Source organism: Martes martes, assembly GCF_963455335.1.
Source record: "Martes martes genome assembly, chromosome: 5".
Lineage (NCBI taxonomy): Eukaryota > Metazoa > Chordata > Mammalia > Carnivora > Mustelidae > Martes > Martes martes.
Genome location: NC_137892.1, coordinates 82,619,694 through 82,640,065, shown reverse-complemented (window position 1 = coordinate 82,640,065; position 20,372 = coordinate 82,619,694). Strand labels below are relative to the sequence as shown.

Here is a 20,372-nt window from a genome sequence, read left to right as displayed (position 1 = left end):
TGGCTTCACCCCCAAACACTGGTCCATAAACCCATCTGGATTTCCAGGTGTGCATGTGCAAAATCTTCAGTTAGGCTTTTCCCCAAAGGCTTTGGTTCTCCTTGGTTTCTTTGACTTCAAATGAAACGAACTGTTGTTTTATTGTCATGAATAAATACTGCCTTTTATTTATTTATTTATTTATTTATTTTGTTTTGGTCACAGTTCCCTGGTCCTTCAGGGCCCTATATTTTTAAAAACATGGCAGATAAATAGGCTGACAAAGAACGAGTCCGGATGTCTTGTCGTTCACTAGATACTTTTCCCCCATTAATTGTGGGGCAGCAACATCGGGTACTAAGTAGGTCACTAGCGGCTGAGGGGAGGTTGGTCTTGGGAACGTGTACAGAAAAGCACTTGCTCTCTACAGTGATTGGCAGTGTACATGGTTCCTTGCAGCAGCCTTCTCCAGCGTCCACAAATACAAACCTGGGAGTTGGAAAAGGACAGGTGCTGCCTTTCTCACCAAATAGCTTCTAACAGAGCCGGAGCTAAACTCATATCAGTGGCTAGACATTAGGTAACTGTGATCTCCTCCCTAAGCCAGGATCACAATCCAAGGCTTAGTAAATGGCTAGAAACTGGCTGTGTCTCTTACTCCCTGCTCTTTTCTTACGCGTGGAGGGCTATATGCAGCTCTCTCATTTTCCTCTACATTTTAATGCATCCATTATGTTAAGAGCCTGTTCCTAAAGCTAATTCAGTGTGACTGTTATTTAAATATGCATACCAAGCAGTTTCTACTAGCAAAGGCAAAAAAAAAAAAAAAAAAAGTCTTTATTCAGAGACTACTAATGGAAAAATACTTGGAATGTCACTGTGTGTTTGGGGACATTTTCCTGGAAGAGTTAATGCATAAAACCTGTCTCCCTCCATTTTTAATTAATATAGTTCACTTAATATACAATTCGTTCCAAGACGCTACAACCAGAGTTGAAAAGATGGCTCTGTGTGACCTGGAAATAGGTTCGTGCCCTCCTCAGACACGGTGGAGTCTAACTGTGGCCCACGCTCAGTGTGTTTAATCAGTAGCTTAGAGTGGCCTATTCACAGCACTGCCACGCACTGTTACATCCATGCAGCTCTCTTCTCCACCTTTCACAATCACCAGATTGCCTTCTCCCCCTCTCTCCACCCTGACAATGATGAGGTGCTCTCAATTCACATCCTCCCTTTGTTCAAAGTCACATTCTGCTTCTTCCAAAGCTCAGCCGACTCACTCTCTCCTTTTAAGACCAGGAACCCTTTAGAAGGACATACTCCACATTTCCCCCTTTCACACCGCTGGTCCCTCATCACTAAATATGGATTTCAGTCTATTCCTATTTTGCATTTTTTATAAGGTGGGTGTCTACCGATTTTGCCGTTTGCTAATTTGGTATCAGTGCAGGGAATACTTGGTGCGCCACGAATACGGACTTGGTGACAACCTGACACAGAGCCTAGCCTTCCCTCTCACACGGAACCTCACAGGACAGTGGGCACCAGTAACAGTGATAGAGGATAGAGGAGGGAGAAGAAACCCGTCCCCCCACCTTAATTCTAGCACCACATTCAGAACTGAGTGAGTGAGGGCATCCTTCAAGGATAGCAGAAAACTTTCCTTCATTCAGATCTTGAGATAAAAATGGTCAGGGGGCACCTGGGTGGCTCAGTGGGTTAAAGCCTCTGCCTTCGGCTCAGGTCATGATCCCAGGGTTCTGGGATAGAGCCCCGCGTCGGGCTCTCTGCTCGGCGGGGAGCCTGCTTCCCCCTCTCTCTCTCTGCCTACTTGTGATCTCTCTGTCAAATAAATAAATAAAATCTTTTAAAAAAATGGTCAGAAAGCATATTGATTCCTTCTAATAAAGGCTTTCTGACTTAGTAAGTACAACATAGGGAATGTAAGTGACTCTTCAACTATTAAGCACCTTGCAGTACTTCTGGAGGTGTGACCTGTGAGCAATATTCATAATTTTTTAAAGATTTTATTCATTTATTCATTTATTTGAGAGACAGCATGAGCAGGGGGAGCAGCAGAGGCAGAGGAAGAAGCAGGCTTCCTGCTGAGTAGGGACCCCGAATGCAGGGCTCAATCCCAGGACCCTGAGATCATGACCTAAGCCAAAGGCAGATGCTTAACCCACTGAGCCACCCAGGTGCCCGAATCTTTATCATTTTTAAGTCACACGGTTATAAGACGGGGTTAATGTGTGTAACTTGGGTTGTTTTTATGAGCAAAATGAGATACAGTGCTATGCTCAACACAGAGCAAGCATCGTATAAATGGGAGTTCTTTTCCTTCCTTGTTCCACGAAGGTGTAGCATTCCGAACATGTCCATCCCTGCTGGGCCGCTGTGGGCACCCCAGACATAAATTCCAGTGGCGCTCAGCCTCAAAACATCACAGGAAGTTGTGTGTGTGGTGGGGGAGGGCCAAGTCTTCTACTCATTCTCTATAAGAGCTTGTGATTTTTTGTTGTCCACCCTTATTCTGTAAAGCAAAGAACAAAGACTCAAAGATCCCCCCATTATGTATAATTTAATCAGGATTTTGTGCCTTCAGTTTAACTAGAGTTATCTTTACATCCCCAAAGTTTCAGGAGCCAATTTTCTCAAGAAGCATCATATGATTAATAATGTAACAGCCATCCTTTTTAATCCCTGCGTACCCCTTGCGTACTCTATCATACTGGTAAGGTCAGTAGGCCTCTCAGTATTGCTTTCAGTAGTCTTCTCCTGGATCCTCCAAATGCTGCTAACTCCTGGGGATGTATTCAGAAAATTCTGGTTTTCAGGCTGAGGAAAAAACAAACTGTTTCTTTTAAGCAGGTTTTACACTAACGTTAAGAAGGTGTGTGTGTGTGTGTGTGTGTGTGTGTGTGTGTATAGAGGTGTGAATACATACGTGCTATGTGAAAACTACACACATGGCAGTCAACTGGAAGAACAGAAAAATCACATAGAAACGAAAATTCTCCATAATGCTTCCACCTTGAAACAACCACTTCCAACACGTCCGTGTGTGCTGGCCAGAAAAATGGCTGCCTCTGGTTTTCTGGTTTTAATCATGCATTAGCCCCATTCGTTCCCCCATTTGTGGCTCTATTTACCGAGCAACACAAACAAGGTGGCATTAGGGTTGCCAGATAAGACACAGGACACCCAGTTAGATTTGAATTTCGGAAAAATAACCAATCGTTTTTAGTATATGTCCCAAATATTGCACAGCGCCCATTTGATCTGAAAATTATTCCTTTTCCAAATTTCTAATGTAAGTGGGCATCTTGTATTTTTATTTACTGAATTTGGCAACCCTCACTGTAATGTAGCTCCAGAGTGGGGGGACGTGGGGGTGAGCAGTAGCAGGCAGAGCCCCTGATGGACCCCACATTTCCAGTAACCTTGAGAGGCTGCTATTAATCAAAGGATATAATAAATGTATCGAGTGTGAGAGGGCATGAAGGACTAAGTAGAACGGGAGTGTGTGTGTGTGTGTGTGTGTGTGTGTGTGTGTGTGTGTGTGTTTCTGTGTCTTCGTCTGGGCCAGCTGAGTTAAGGGTGAAAGCACATTTTGAATTAAAATTGAACCTCCCCAGCCTCGGGGGACCTGACCCCACTCGGGAGAACAGTCCTCGGATGTAGGCCGCGTTATAAAGCGAAGGCTGCCTGACAAGGCTGGCATCCAGGAAAAGCAAATAAAATCTCCCTGCGAGTCCCTCCCTGAGGGCTGCTCACAAAGCCTTGGCAACCTAGAGCCTGCAAACAAATCCCTCCCAGTGCTGCCCAGCAGAGCCTGGTTCCCCAGGTGGCTTTTGTTAATTGAGATTAAGCCCGCAGCTGCACACACAGCTCCTCAGGGCGGCCTGCGGCCCCCTCCCTTGCCTCTTGTTCTGGGAACAGAAGGGGCCCACGTGTGGTTTCAGGAAATGAGAAGACAAGATCTTCTGTTGTAAGTGGAAAGGACCACCTGTATCAGGACTGGGAAAAGGGGGTCCTTGTCAGACCGCTGAATAGGTTCCCTGGAATCAGCCTCCATTATCGAGGACTCCACACCAGTGTTTCTCCACAGAATCATGAACTGTGAGATCTCAAGGTAGCCTCCAGGGCCACAGAAACAAGAAGGGCTTCCCTGTCAGTGGAATCCTGTTACTTCAGAGTTTTGCCTGTGTTGTCTCATTTACTCATCCTCACAATTTAGGTGGATGGGGATTATGAGTCCGATTTTACACCAGAGAAACGGAGGCTCAGAGAGGCTGAGTCATTTTCCCAGAGCCACACAGCCAGGAACTCGCAGAGCCAGGACTCAAACCCAGGAATTCTGGCTTCAAAAACCCTGCATTTCCTGCTACACTATCCCACCTCCTATGGACCTCTCAAAGGACTCTTACAAATTAGGAAGGAAACGGAATTTGTTTTCTTTATTGTCTTTTACATCCACAAGAATACAAACTCTACGAGGCAGATGTGTTTGTATATTTTGTTCACTGCTCCCACAATAATGCCTCGCACACACAGTAAGCATTCAACAGATCTCTGCTGAATGAATGAATGAATAATGGAAAGAATGAATGGAGATGGCACCAGGCTTCAGGTTTTGATCTTGCCCCATTCTACCACTGCCATTTCCTGCACATTCACAAACATCCCCTCATTTAATCAGGGCCATTCCAGGTTTTTGGCGAGCCTGAAGTCAGAGGGACGTGAGTCTGAATCCTTGCTTCACCACTTGGTAACTGTGTGAATGGACCAAATTACATTGTGTATTTGCTTGGTTTCCTCCTCCATAATTGGGGATAACAGCAAGACCCAGGGTAGAAGGTACTGCTATGAATAAGGATATGTTTCTAAAACACCTCACACATAGTAATAATATGTGCCTAATAAATGACAACTTATGGAATGCCCGGGTGGCTCAGTCAGCTAAACAGCTGCCTTAGTCTCAGGTAATGACCGCAGGGTCCTAGGATCGAGCCCCACATCGGGCTCCCTGCTCAATGGGAGCCTGCTTCTCCCTTTCCCTCTGCCTGCTGCTCCCCCTGCTTGTGTGCACGTGTGCACTCTCTTTCTCTGTTTCTCTGACAAATAAATAAAAATAAATAAAATCTTTTAAAAAATAAATAAAATCTTAAAAAAATAAATGAGGCTTAATCTTAAAATCTTAAAAAAATCTTAAAAAAAATAAAATCTTAAAAAAAAAATGAGGCTTAAAACAAAAACTCAGTGAGGCCTCTCCCCAGCCTCTGGAGCAGATTCCTGAGTAGACATGTGCTCCTGCCAGTGAGCTGGCCTGGCCATTAGGAAGTCTTTGAGTTTGTTCTAAATTGTAAAAAATTAATTAATTTTTTAAAATGAAATACACATTTTTAGATAAAATACAGACATTCTAAAGAAAACGAAAAATACCCATATTACGTTATGTAGAAATAACAGCTGTATTAGATTCCTGTTGCTTCTGGAACAAATTACCATAAACTTAGTGGCTTCATACAATGCCTACTGGTGGTACGTGGAGTTAAAGCTATTTTCACAATATAGCTAGCACATGATTTTCTTTTGTCCTGTATTTCCATTTGTCCTGAAAGTTCACAAACACACAAAACTAATCAGAGAAATGATTACCTACGGGATGCAGGGTTTAACGAGAACATAGCATGCAGGAAATTCTGGGAGCAGCTGAAATACTCTATCCTCATGATTGTGCTGCTGCCCTGTACCAGGGCATAGATTTGTAAATATTCATTAAGTCTACGCTTAATATCTGTGCATTTCACTGTAAATAAATTTTACGAATTTCATAGTAAAAGAATATGAAACAACTTAAAAACCACGAACTTAGCATCATACGCTTATGGAGGTCAGAAGTGCAAAATCAGGGGCACCTGGGTGGCTCAGTGGGTTAAAGCCTCTGCCTTCGGCTCAGGTCATGATCCTGGGGCCCTAGGATCGAGCCCTACATCGGGCTCTCTGCTCTGCAAGCAGCCTGTTTCCTCCCCTCTCTCTGCCTGCCTCTCTGCCTACTTGTGATCTCTGTCAAATGAATAAATAAAATCTTTAAAAAAAAAAAGAAGAAGAAATGCAAAATCAATCTCATTCGGCTGCAAGGAAGCTGTCCTCAGGGCTATGTTCCTTCCAGAGGTCTAGGAAAGAATGTTTTCCTACCTTTTCCTGCTTCTAGAGGCTACCTGCATTCCTTGGTTCAAGGCGCCTTCCTCCACCGGCAAAGCCAACCACACGGCTTCTTCCAACCTCTCTCTGACTCCAACTCTCTGCTTCTCTTGTCCATCTTTGAAGCACTCATCTGAGTACATAGGGCCTCCCTCTTGACCAGACTCTGGCCGGGCTCTTCTCAACCATCTCCTTGCCTAGGCCTCAAACTTGGTCTATAAACACTTGAACAAAACGCTAACATCGTCTATGAAACAGCTCGGGGCCACAACCCTAGGATGACACTAGCTCCCCTTAAACTGCCTGCTTGAGAAAAATGCAAGGCTGCCAAGAGAATTTACTGTTTGCTCCAGCTAACACCTGAAGACAGGGCCTATCTCCCTGCCTCTGTGGGAGGGGAGCGGCCTAACTTTGGTAAGTGCCAGTTAACAAACCCAGATGAGTTTCCCATGGAAACTCCATTCAGGCTCTTTGTAACTTTCATTCTGCTGACTACCAGGTCCTGGCTTATCCCCTCTCCATCTTCTCATCCTCCCTGTCAAACACCTGGTCACTTCTGTACTCATCAAAGTTGAGTTCACTTCACACTACGGGATTCTTGTTGCAATAATATATTATTGACTAAAATCAGTTCTTGTCTTAGTGTCCAGCTGTGTTATCTTAGGGAGACATGTGATTACGTTAAAGATCTTTAAAAGGAGAGGCTATCCTGAATGATCCAATGCCATCATTGGAAGAAGTTGTCCTTGCGTATGGCTCTGATGGGCTTGGGTAAGTGGAGAACAATGAACAGCAGTCCCCGAAGAACTTAGCAAAGAATGGTGTTAATCGTGTGCCCTATACATAGTAATGGCTGCACACATGGTTGTTGACTGACCAACTGATGGACTAATAGACAGAAAACTGAGTCCTTAAAATGCAGACATCCACTTACTTGTTTACTCATCAATATTGCCAAGAATTTCTTTCTTGTGTGCATCTGGGTGGCTCAGTCAAACTTCTGTCTATGGCTTAGGTCATAATCCCAGGTTCCTGGGATCAAGTCTCACATCAGGCTCCCTGGTTGGCAGGGAGCCCGCTTCTCCCTCACCCTCTGCCTGCCACTTCCCCTGTTTGTGCTCTTTCTGTCAAATAAATAAATAAAATCTTAAAAAAAAAAAAAGAATTCCTTTCTTGCAAACAACACAGGAAGCTATTAGAAAATGCAGGCTAAAAAGTTCTTTGGGAAGACACGGAGTGGCTTACAGTCTCAGACGTAAAGCTGAAGTAGCAGGTCTTGAGAAAGTGAAGGACAAAGGCAGTTCTGGGAATCTAGGTAGCAGAAATTAACAGACAGGCCCTTACGGCTGTCTCAGCTGGGATGAATCAGCTCCCATCAATTTTCTAACCTTATGTCACCCACTCAAGGTTCAAAGTCCTGGGAGAGAGTCCAACTGGCCTTGCTCAGAAAACATGCCTGCCCCTTGGCTAGAAGAAAGAATAAAATAACTCCTGACTCCCAGACTGTTGACCTGAGCCACTAGGTGAATGAATGTGTCATTCACTAAGATGGGGAGATCTGAGGAGGATCAGATTCATTGTGAAAATCAAGAAATCTTTTTTAGCTGTGTTCATTTTGAGCTGCCTCTTAGTCATCCAAATAGAGCTGCTGCATAGGCAGTAAGTCTAAAGCTCAGAAGAGAAATCCAGGGTCCAAGGAGAAAGCCAACAAAACACAAATATGGGAAAAATTGACTTGTAGATGCTATTTAGACCAGGGGCTTGAATGGCAGATCTCTGGAGAGAAGTTAAATAGCAAGAAAAGGGCCAAGGGCTAAAGACCTAGAGCACCCTTATAGTTTTGACAGAGGAAGACTCAGGAAACTGGACCAAAAAGCAACAGCCTGGAAGCTAGCCAACAAGATAGGTGTAAACCAGGCAACAGCAACATCCTAGAATCTAGAGGCTGTTTCACAAAGGAAGGGGTGCGAACTATTGCAAGTGATGCAGAGAGGTCAGGAATAAGGAGACAACTGAAAGCAAACTTGGACTTGGGAAGATAGAGATATTGTGAACTTGATAAGAGCCAAGTCCAAAAAATAGGACAAAGGATCAAAGGGACTGGCTTCAGGAGCACACAAGAAGTGAGCGATGTTATTTTTGAAAGGTGGGGTGCAAAATGATTTTGTTGTGTTGTGAGATCCATCCATATTTCATGGGTAGCAGTAATGTATTATCATTTCTCTCTCATATTTCATTGTATGAATATCCCATGACTTGTTTATACGTCTTTCTACTGATGGGTATTTGCGGGTGTTTCCAATGTGAGACTTTTACAAATAGTCCTGTTATTAACATTCTTGTTTGTATCTTCTGGTAAGCAGAATCCATGTCTCTGGGGATGGAAAGATAGGAATTAAGTCATTGGATCCTAGGATTTATGTAGGTTTAGCTGGTATACAGGTTTCCAAAGAAGTTGTACCGGTTTATACTCACATCGGCAATGTCTGAGAATTCAGGTTGCTGTAAAAACCTCACCAACATTGGGTATTGTCGGTTTCTTCACGTAGGTGTGCCAGTAAAGGGGTAATGGCTTCTCATTGTGGTTTTAGCTTGGATTTCCCTGGTGATTTACGAGTTTGGCCACATTTTTATATAATTGTTGGTCACTTTAAATCCTCTTTTATGAAGTGCTGAAGTCTTGTACATCTTTCTGCTGGTTGCCTTTTTCCCCTCATTGGTCCATTTTTGAATATAAATTGTTTGCTCTGTGAGTTACTTTACACTCTGCAAGGATGTTAATTTTTTATTTTATTTTATTTTGGTGTGGAGTCACTCAAAAAGCTTGAATTTAAGTGTGGCATAGTTTATCCATCCTTTCCCTTACGGGTAGTGCCTTCTGTGTCTTATGTAGGAACCTTTGCCCATACCAGGATGAAAATATTGTACCCTGTTTCCTAGGAGCATTACTGTTTTAGCTTTGACATGTAGATCTGTAATCCAGGATCAAGATTCACTTTTTCCCCATATGGAAATCAAATTAGCCCAGCACCATTCACAAAAGTTTCTCCTTTTCCTATTGCACTGCAGTAACACATATGCTGAGAGTCATACCACCAAATATGTGTGGATTTGCAGACTCTGTTCTATTGATCTCCTTGTGTGCATTTATACATCTGTCACACTACCTTAATTACTGTAGCTTTCTATGGGTAGCAGAATTCAGTAACATAATTCTTCTTCTGAATTATCTTGACTGTGGTTGGCCCTTTGCAATTCTGTATAAATATCACAATCAGCTAGTTAACTTGTATTTTTTTTTAAGATTTTATTTATTTGCCAGAGAGAGAGAGATAGAGTACACACAAGCAGGCAGAGAGGCAGGCAGAGGCAGCGAGAATAGCAGGCTCCCTGCCGAGCAAGGAGCACGATGTGGAACTCGATCCCAGGACCCTGGGATCATGACCTGAGCCGAAGCCAGCGGCTTAACCAACTGAGCCATCCAGGCGTCCCTAGTTAACTTGTACTTTTAAAGCTGCTGGTATTTGTAGTGGCTTATGCTGAAACTAATTCAGACAGCATTAAGGTCTTTTTAAAATAATAAACCTTCCAATTCGTGAATTTCATATATACCTTCCTGTATATTTCTCTCTTTGGTTTCACTTTTTATTGTAGAGATCTAGCATATGTATCTTTAGATTTATTCCTGGGTATTTAATATTTTTGATGTGATGATAAATGGTAATTACTTGCCTAGATTTTATTCTCCAGTAGTTTGTTGCTTGTTGAGCAAACTACAGTTGATTTTTAATATTGACTTTGTGTCCAGTGAACTTGCTAAATTCTCTGATTTATTTCTACAGGTTGGCCTATAGATTATTTTGGATTTTCAATATTTGCAATCATGTTATTAACTAATAATAACAGTTCCTTTTAAACTCATGCTTACTGCATTTGCATTGAGAACAGAGTTGAATACAGTAGACATCCTTGTCTGTCCTGATTTCATGGGGGAGTTTTTCAAGATCTCAAGATAGCCCATGATGTTTGCTTTTGGCTCTTTGTAGATATCCTTCACCACAGTAAGGAAGTTTTCCTTCAGTCCTAGTTTGCTGGAAGTTTTTATCATGAATGAGTATTCTATATTGTCAAATGTGTTTTCTTTTTTCTTGAGATCATTTCTATTATGAGGTGAAGTAAATTAATGGATTTGCAAATCTTATAATGAGCTTCCTAAAATAAACCGTACTTGGTCCTGTTCTATTAAAATAAATGCTAGTTGGTCATGTTCTATTATCTTTTTTTTTTTAAGATTTTATTTATTTATTTGACAGAGAGAGAAAAATCACAAGCAGGCAGAGGCAGGCAGAGAGAGGGAGAAGTAGGCTCCCCACTGAGCGGAGAGCCCGATGCGGGGCTCAATCCCAGGACCCTGGGATCATGACCTGAGCCGAAGGCAGAGCTTTAACCCACTGAGCCACTCAGGCACCCCATGTTCTATTATCTTTTAAAAATTATATACAACTGTAAAATCAATAAAAATAATTTTTAAGAGCCATTTAACCTGATAAATGGTAATACTGTAGTGGAACAAAATCACATTATAACTGACTACCCTCCAGTTTGAGATAAAACATACTGCCCCTCCCTGCTTCTGTGGAGGAGTTCCCACTGCTGGGTATCAGAAATAGAGAGGGTCAGAAAAGCCCCAGGAGATGAGGGTCAGAGGCAGAAATATCAAAACATGTCTGAAGATGCAGGTGGTCTGGTTAGACTATAAATCACTAGTGAGGTGAAGGAAGTGGGGAGCATGACAAATGGAGAAGCTAGAAGGAGGTCATGAAGGACACAAGTAAGAATTTCTTTGTTGGGTAGCAGTGCTGGGAAGCCCTTCCCTGACCCTGGAATTCTGAGACTTAGGGAACCCGGTTGGTAAGGAAACATTGCTTTTCTGGCTGGACAGGCAGAGGGTAGATCAGACCCTGGGCCCGGGTGAACTTTTTGTCTCTCCCTTTCATCCGCCCTGGAGATAGAGCCAATCAACATGTTTGACTCAGCCCCTCTCAGACCTCTTAGCATCCTTCAGGCATCCCCAGCCACTCTCGGGATCACACGTGGCCATTTGCAATCCCATCAAGGACCCAAAGTCATCCCACTGGACTGTCTCTCTGCAGTTGGTCTCCAGGTCCCATGAAGCATGTAAAGTTTTAGGTTCTACCACTTTTTTCCTCTGGACCCCTGATAAATTCTATGGGTGAGAGTCTGGTTTAATTGTTCTTCATTATCATCTGAGCTTGTGTCTTGGCTTTTGCTTTTATGTAAGTAGCAAGATGGTGTTATTCCTCTTTGTCTGCTTACTGACTGTATTATTCTCTGAGGTAACTATCTCAAGAGGTTCTGTAGAAAATAATAAAGCCAAAATTTCCCCAGAGAAGCTTCATAAAGAACATCTCCAGAGCCAGTACAGATGAGCTGGCAGATCACAAAATTGCATTCAGATCTCTGTCCAGAGAAAGGTCAGGGCTTGGGGAAAATCAACTACTGCATCAGAACATCGGGAAAATAGTCTGCAAGCTGTTATGTGTAATTTTTTAAAAATCACCCGCAATCTTTTTCATTGTGAAAATTGTAGATTTTTCTCATTTTATTGGAGTCTATAGTTCATGATTCAAAGCAGGCAGGTACCTGTATTACATTGTCTGAGGCTTTCCTGACCCCTCCCCCGCTCCACTCCTCTGCCCTCCCCGTCCCCCATGGTCAATCAAAAGTAGGGCCTCTGTCAGCCTCTATTATAGTATCCTGCACTTTCCTTTCACGGCCTCTAGCACATTTTTTAACTACATATTTGTTGTTCAGATATTTATTTCTATTTCCTCCTGGGTTCCTGGGTTTCCGCCTTCAGCTTCAGCACCTTGTACAAGTAAATATACAATAGTATGTGTAAAATGGCCACTGACTAAACAAGTGTTCATTAGGTACCAAGCTATATGCCAGGGTTTGCTGATAGAAACAGAGATGAGCAAAATACAAATTCATTAAATCATCCAGCCAAATGACGATTTCAGGCAAAAAAAATTCTAATGGCTATAATACAATATAATACAATGCAATCACTTATAGCTAGGTTTCTGGAGTGTTCTATAAAGAAATGGCAGGCTGCTGGGGAAGTGCGGAGAGAGAAACACAGAGGGATAACGTTTAATTTATGTCTGGTGAGAAGAGGTTAGGACTAAGGTGGAGGGGAGATGAACCTAGACCCAGAGTCTTTATGTCTCCTGAGATGTACATAGAAGTTTCTTGTGGTTAAAAAGGAACTTTTCATGAGCAGTTATTATGACTATTTTAAGGTAGTTCTCTCAAATTCATTCCAACTACTGCTAAAAAGATCTACATAAATTCTCAATTATCCATGTTGATGAATTTTAGATATGTGTGTGTTTAACCTAAATACATTGTATACATAAGGTAGACAAGAGTGGATGAGGTCATTTCTGCAAGTTTTGATGAAGGCATGGAAGGTGTGTTTTTTCCTTCAAGAACTTTATAAGACTACTTATGAGATAGGGAAAGATCACTTCATAAGTGTCAAATCTTCTTTCTCTACTGCTTGGTTTTTCTGAAGTTGAAAACTTCTGGAAATTTGGTAACACTCCAGAGAGAGAATATGGAGAAATAGGCACTCTCATAGACGGCTGGTGGGAATTCAAAATGATATACACCCTCTGCAGAGGTAAATTTGGCAATATAGAGGAAACATTACATATGCCTTGCTTTTTTAAAAAAAAATTATCTTAGCAAACCTACTTCTGGGAATCCCAAAGTTGTTCTGTTCAGAATACAAAAAGACATTTACAAAATTTTTTCCCATTATATTATCAGTAAAAGCAAGAAACTGGAAACAACCTATATGTCCTCCAATAAGCAACAAATTGATGAAACATGTGCCATCCATAAATGCAGCTCTATGCAACTGAGAGAGGCAATGAGAAATAGATCTATCTACTATTAAGGTCTGCACTCCAGAATATACTGTTAAGTGGGAAAAACAACGTGGCCTCAAATTCATCTACAGATTCTACACAATCCTGGTTAAAATCCCAGCTGGCTTCTTTGCAAACATTGACAAGCTGACCTGAAAATTTACATAGACATTTAAAGTATTTGAAATCTAAGAAATTCAAGGGAATTACTAAAACAGTCTGGAAGAAGAAGAATAAAACTGGAGGGTTCACACTTCACAATTCAAAAATTTACTCCAAAGCTATAGTGATGAAGAGAGTGTGGTGCTGGCATAAAGTTAGTCATGGGACAGAACTGAAATCTAAAAATAAACTCACATTTACAGTCAGTTTGCTTTGGACCAGGGTGCTAAGACAATTCAATGGGAAAATGTCTTTCTAACAAATGGTGTTGGGACAGCTAGATACCCAAATGCAAAAGAATGAAGTTGGACTCCTACCTCACATTCTACACAAAAATGAACTCAAAATGGATATAGACCTAAATCTAAGAGCTAAGACTATAAAACTCTTTTAACAAAAATAGGTGTTGATCTTTGTGACCTTAGAGTAGGTGATGATTTCTTGGCTAGGACACCAGAAGCACAATTAACAAAAGAAAACAACAGATAAATTAGACCCCATCAAAATGGAAAACATTTGTCCTTCAAAGACACCATCAAGAAAGTGAAAAGACTATCCACAGGATGGGAAAGAATATCTGCAAATCATATATCTGATAAGGAACTTGAATCTAGACTATATAAAGGACTCCTACAATTCAATGACAAAAAAGGGAAATAACTCAATTTTTAAATGGACAAATGGTCTAAAAAGATATTTTTCCAAGCCCATGAAAATGTGTTCAACATTGCTAGACACTAGAGAAATGCAAATCAAGACCAAAAAATATACCACTATACACTGATTGGAAAGGCTACTCTTTTTTTTTTTTTTAATGGAAAATAAAGGTTGTTGGTAAGGTTGTGAAGAAAATGGAACCACTGTGCATTCCCACCAGGAATGTAAAATATTGAAACCACTGTGGAAAACATTTTGGTGGTTCCTCTTAAAGTTAAATGTGGAATTACCACGCAATCCAGGAATTCCACTTCTAAGCATGTACTAAAATAATTGTGAGCAGGGACTCAAACGGGTACTTGTACACTGATGTTCACAGCAACATTATTACAACAATCAAAAGGTAGAAACCAGCCATATATCCATCAACAGAGGAACGGATCCACCAAACATGGCATATGCATCCACTGGAATCTTAATCAGCCTAGAACAGAACTGAAACTCTGGCACATGCTACACTATGAATGAACCTGGAAAACATTATGCCAAGTGAGATAAGCCAGATACCAAAGGGCAAACATGGTATGATTCCACTTAGATGAGGTGCCTAGAATACACAAATTCATAGAGACAGAAAATAGAGGTGGAAAAAGAAGGAAGAATGAGGAGTTATTTAATGGGTACAGTGTCTGTTGGGGAGGAAGGAAAAGTTCTGGAAAGTACCTCGTGGTCATGTTTGCACAACACTGTCAATGCATTTAATGCCACTGAATTATACACTGAAAGTGGTTAAAATAATAAATTTTATACCATATATATTTTACTACAAAAAAAAGTATTTTTAAAGAAGTTATCAGTGAAGAGATGGAGGAATTACACGAATAGAAAGAGATAGAATCTCAACTTTTCTCAATATACCTTGTTTTACGATTTCACTTTGAAAACATAAGTATTTTACATAACTATAAAATAGAATTAAATTTTAAAAAGAATTCAAAAAAATGCAACATAAAATGACACAAATTTACCTAAATATATATCCAGTTTGTAGCATAACTACACAGAAATGTACTATTCCAAGTCACCTTTAAGCAATAACTTTACTGTACATCAGTACATGAAATATACATCAATGACAAAAAAGAATAGCAAAAATAACTTAAAGTGTTTGTAGTAATGGTGTTGTAGGAGGTAGTGTTCATGTTGATGTTCTGAGAGTGGTTTTTATATATGGTGGGATAAAACTAACAGAATGAAGGATTATTTGGTGAAACTTCCTTGAGAGATTCCCAAATCCCTAAGAACCAGAATTTTCAGTATTGAAGAAAGAAATCACTGGAATTATACTGATGAGATTAAGAATTTCTGTTGTCTTGAATGTCAATAGAAAGTGTCATTAAGATCTTCCAATGTATTTCCCTTAGGTGACACTTGTGTGTGCCTGTACACAATGTACTGAACCTATACCACATGTCTCCATCTGTTCCCAGCTCTCTCCACTGAAAAAACCTACTAACAGTGACAACATTTCTATCATTCAAATAGTTTGGAGGAGGAATCCTACAAGATAGCCAAGAGTATTTTTTCATATCAGAAGATCAAAAAGCTATCAAAGCCTACTAGGGTCGCATCAAAATAACACATGATCCAATTTGACTCTGTGTCTACTGGCCAAAGAATGAACATTATGAACAGAACATCAATAAGGGGGATAACATCAAACCTGTGAGTTTCTTTTGCCTAAAAAATAAACAAAACTTGTTGTTTGCTTTGGGAGGTGTCTATGAAACCACCAAGTCATTTTGGAAAAATGATAAGGAATATGGAAGCATTGGTTTTACCTTTCTAAAGTGAACTCTACATCAGAGCAGCCAACTAACTGGTCAAAGGCGATTTCACTTTCTACAATACTCCACTAAAATATAAATTAGAAATGATAGAATTCAAATATCACAACCCCTAAACAATTCTTGGAGATAGTCATTCAGGAGATTAATAGCTGATAACACCTTGGAAAGATAGATTTATTTCTTTTTTTTTTTGTTTTTAAGATTTTATTTATTTATTTGACAGAGAGAGACACAGTGAGAGAGGGAACACGGGCGGGGGAGTAGGAGAGGAAGAGGGAGAAGCAGGCTTCCTGCTGAGCAGGGAGCCCAATGTGGGGCTCAATCCCAGGACCCAGGGATCATGACCTGAGCCGAAGGCAGATGCTTAACAACTGAGTAACCCAGGTAGATAGATAGTAGTAGATAGATAGATAGATTTATTTCTTATAGACCTTCTGATCAAAGTATACAACACCAACAGCCAAACAGTGGAAGGAACCAATATGCCCTTCAGCAGATGAATGGATAAAAAAGATGTGGTTCATATATACAATGGAATTTTACTCAGCCATCACAAAGTATGAATACCCACCATTTGCATTGACATGGATGGAATTGGAGGGAATTATGCTAAGTGAAATAAGTGAAGCAGAGAAAGACAATTATTATATGGTTTCACTCATATGTGGAATATAAGGAATAGAGCGGAGGACCACAGGGGAAGAGGGAGGGAAAACAGAATGGGAAGAAATCAGAGAGGGAGAGGGGAGGAGGATAGGGTAACTTGGTGATAGGTATTAAGGAGGGTACGTGATTTGATGAGCACTGGGTGTTATACGCAACTAATGAACCATTGAACACTATATTAAAAACTATTGATGTACTGTACGTTGGCTCACGGAAGATAATAATAATAACAAGGTACACAACACCATCTGTGAAGTCTTGCCCTCCAAAATCAAACCTGAATCTAAGCCATGGGATCTAACCACCAATTTTCTTGAAGTATAGAAAGTTGTGGAACATGGAGAAAGACATGGCAAGAATGCAGTCAACAAAATTCAGACTACAGGAATGCTACAGCAAAACTGACTTGGTTTCTCCAACAAAAAGTTACTAGGACAAAAAGAGTCAGTCAGGAAAGCTATAGAATAAAAAGAATTTAAAGGCACATAAACGAAGGACAAAGTATGGACCTTGTTTGAATCCATTTATAGGACTTAAATATTCTATAAAAGTTCTTTTGAAGTAACATTTCTAGAACAACTGGGGAAATGTTAACATCAAATACCTGATAAAAGGGTTGCCTGGGTGGCTCGGTGGGTTAAGCCTCTGCCTTCGGCTCAGGTCATGATCTCAGGGTCCTGGGATCGAGCCCCACATCTGGGCTCTCTGCTCAGCAAGGAGCCTATTTCCCCCTCTCTCTCTGCCTACTTGTGATCTCTCTCACTGTCAAATAAATAAATAAATAAAATCTTTTTAAAAATACGTTTGGATATTTTACATAGATTAGGAACTTACTCAAATGGGTTAGTTCCTTTCCCGATGAGACGACATCAATCTTTTTTTTCCTTTTTTTTTTTAATTGAAATGTATTTGACATATAACATTGTACAAATTTAAGGTATACAACATGTTAATTTGATACATTTGTATATCATAATATGACTACCATTGTGGTGATAATTAGCACCTCTATCTTGTTTTGTAATGATCCTTCCTTTTTACTGGTTAGAATCATTACATTCTAATCTCTTAGAAAATTTGATGATTATAATATTGTGGTCTATATCTACTTGACCATGAAGTAGATCTCTAGGGCTTATTTACTACTTGTTGCAAGGAGACAACATATATTAGACATATTAGGGTTGAAGGAAATATTTTTGTTATGTTTATTAGGTCTTTTAATATAAAAATATAATTTAAAAGTAAAATGTAAAATAAAATATAAATAAAAATAAAATTACTTATAACCCTACTATTTAGAAAACTGGTTATTATATTTTCAGAAAATATTTATTCATATATAAGCATATCTGTGTAATATATTTCTTTTCCTTCCATCGTATGTGTATATCCTTTTGAAATATATCCTTTTCTTTAAGATTTATTTATCTATTTCATAGAGAGAGAATGCAGGGTTATGGAGGGAGAGGGCCGAGGGAGAGGGAGAGAGAGAGAATCTCAAGCAGACTCGCCACTAAGCACAGAGCCTGTGCACAGGGCTCCATCTCACCACCCTGAGATCAGGTCCTGAGCCAAAACCAAGAATTAGATGCTTAACCAACTGAGCCACCCAGGCACCCCTGACATATATCCTCTTTATGTACACTGAGCATCTATCCCATAATACATATTATAGTATGACACTGCTCTTTCCCTCAGCTTGTCTTCATAATATCTTAGAACTCTTTTCACATCAGAATATAGATCTGCCTCATCTTTTTAAATTGTTGTACTGTGAATTTACATTAATTTATTCACATGCTTCCCTATTGCATGTAAATTATTTTTTATTTTATGTGATATAATGAGTCTCCTTGTAAGTACATCTTGTTATGATTTTTCAAGTATATCCATAGTGAAATTTCCTGGCAATAAATTTACAGGGTCAAAAACCACATGGGTTTTTGTTTTGTTTTGTTTCGTTTTGTTTTTGAAGAGATATTTCTAAGTTGTCTTCAAAGGGGCTTTGGCCAAATTACCCTCCATCAGAGCATAAGAGAGTAACCATTTCTCCATGTCCTCACCAACCATGGCTCTCATCAAACCTTGATACAGGTGTCCTCACTCTGATACATTAAGGAATAGAAGTTGTACGTGCTTATTTGGATTGTGAATTCCCTCCCTCTGAATTTATAGCCTAGAGAATTTAGATTGTTGTCTCAAGTTAGTTCCAGTGTTATCCAAGCCGTTAATCTTTCTTTACCTCAGCTTGTCATTCATGCTGTGACATTTCAGTTAAACACACACACACACACACACACACACACACACACACACACACACAGCAACAACAGCTGGGTAGAGTTTTTATAAACTGTTGAAGTCAGACTTCCCCAAACCTTGGGTTTTCTGTGTTGTCATGGCAAATGAATCAGGTGCATTAATACTGGTGGGTTGTTTTTGTTTTGTTTTGTTTTGTTTTTTGTAAGAATTTCACATTGGGGACGCCTGGGTGGCTCAGTTGGTTAAGCTGCTGCCTTCGGCTTAGGTCATGATCCTGGGGTCCTTGGGATCGAGTCCCGCATCGGGCTCCTTGCTCAGCAGGGAGCCTGCTTCCTCCTCTCTCTCTGCCTGCCTCTCTGCCAGCTTGTGTGTACTCTCTCTCTCTGACAAATAAAGAATTTCACATTGGATGTACTTTGGAAGATTACTACAGAGCCACAAGAGGAGAAATAAGATGGGCCACTGCTTCAAGGTTTTAAAATTCAGATCTGTACTTAACAATTGGGACAGTATACTCTAACCTCCTCTTGACCCATTCCTGAGGGATGTCTTCTCACAAGAGCTAGTGCTTTTCCTAAACTGTGAAAAGCCTGCTGTGAGCACATGCTGTTCAGAGTGTGAAAAACATGGATTAATTGTTCTATCCTTCGAGTGCATAGGACACCATTGGTTCTTAAAAATTCTTCTATGGAGATGCCTGGCTAGCTGATGATTGGAAATGGCCCACAACTGGAATGAGAATACCCTAGAGGCATACAAATTGAATTTTGAGAGTTGACTAGAAGGGCATTTAAATAACTATTCTATTCCCTGGCCAGATTTTATTGTAAGCTTTGGATGCTTTTTGTTTTATGAACTGTATTGGTCACTGTTCATACAGCGTGTATGTTAACTGTGTGGATTTAGATGCAATCTTGCTTCACAATTTCCTAACATATGATTCTTGAATAAATATATAACTTCTCTATACCATAATCTTTTTCCCCCTACTCACCGTCCTTTTTTAAAAAGTAATAACTTTATTAAGGTATATTTTACATGCCACAAAATTCACCCATTTCAAGGGAACAATGCAATGATGTTATGGAGTGGTGCAGTAATTGCTATAAATCAACTTATAGATTTTTTTCATTCTCTCAGTGAGATTGCTTTTACCCATGTAGAGTTAATCCCCATTCCCACCCTGAGCTCCATGCAACTACTATCGAGTTACTATATCTCTACTTTTGCCTTTTCTGGCAATTTCGTATAAATTAAATTACCAATAAGTCATCCCTTGTGTCTGGCTTCTTCTCATGTAGCTTAATGTTTGCAAGGTTCACCCATGTTGTAGCCTGTGCTAGGAGTTCATTCCTCTTTAGTGCTGAATAATATTCCACTGTATGTATATACACATTTTGACCATTCACCAGTTAATAGATGTTTAGCCCTTCTCCAGTTTTTGGCAATTCCAAATAATGTTGCAGTGAATATTTGTGTACAAGTCTTGGCACAGAAATATGTTTTTATTTCTTTTGGTTAGATAGCTAGGAGTGGAACTGCTAGGTGAAATGGTAATATTATGTTTAACTTTTTGAGAGACTCATGAACTGTTTTCCAAAGTGATTGCACCACTTACATTTTCACC

At 40.1% G+C, this 20,372-nt stretch overlaps 1 protein-coding gene across 1 annotated transcript in view; it reads left to right on the top strand.

The window, feature by feature from the left end:
• The window catches only part of STK32A (serine/threonine kinase 32A), a gene marked incomplete at both ends in the record, with an annotated part of 125,869 nt that overhangs the window by 31,932 nt on the left and 73,565 nt on the right, over positions 1-20,372 (top strand). The gene's annotated exons all lie outside the window — the stretch shown is intronic.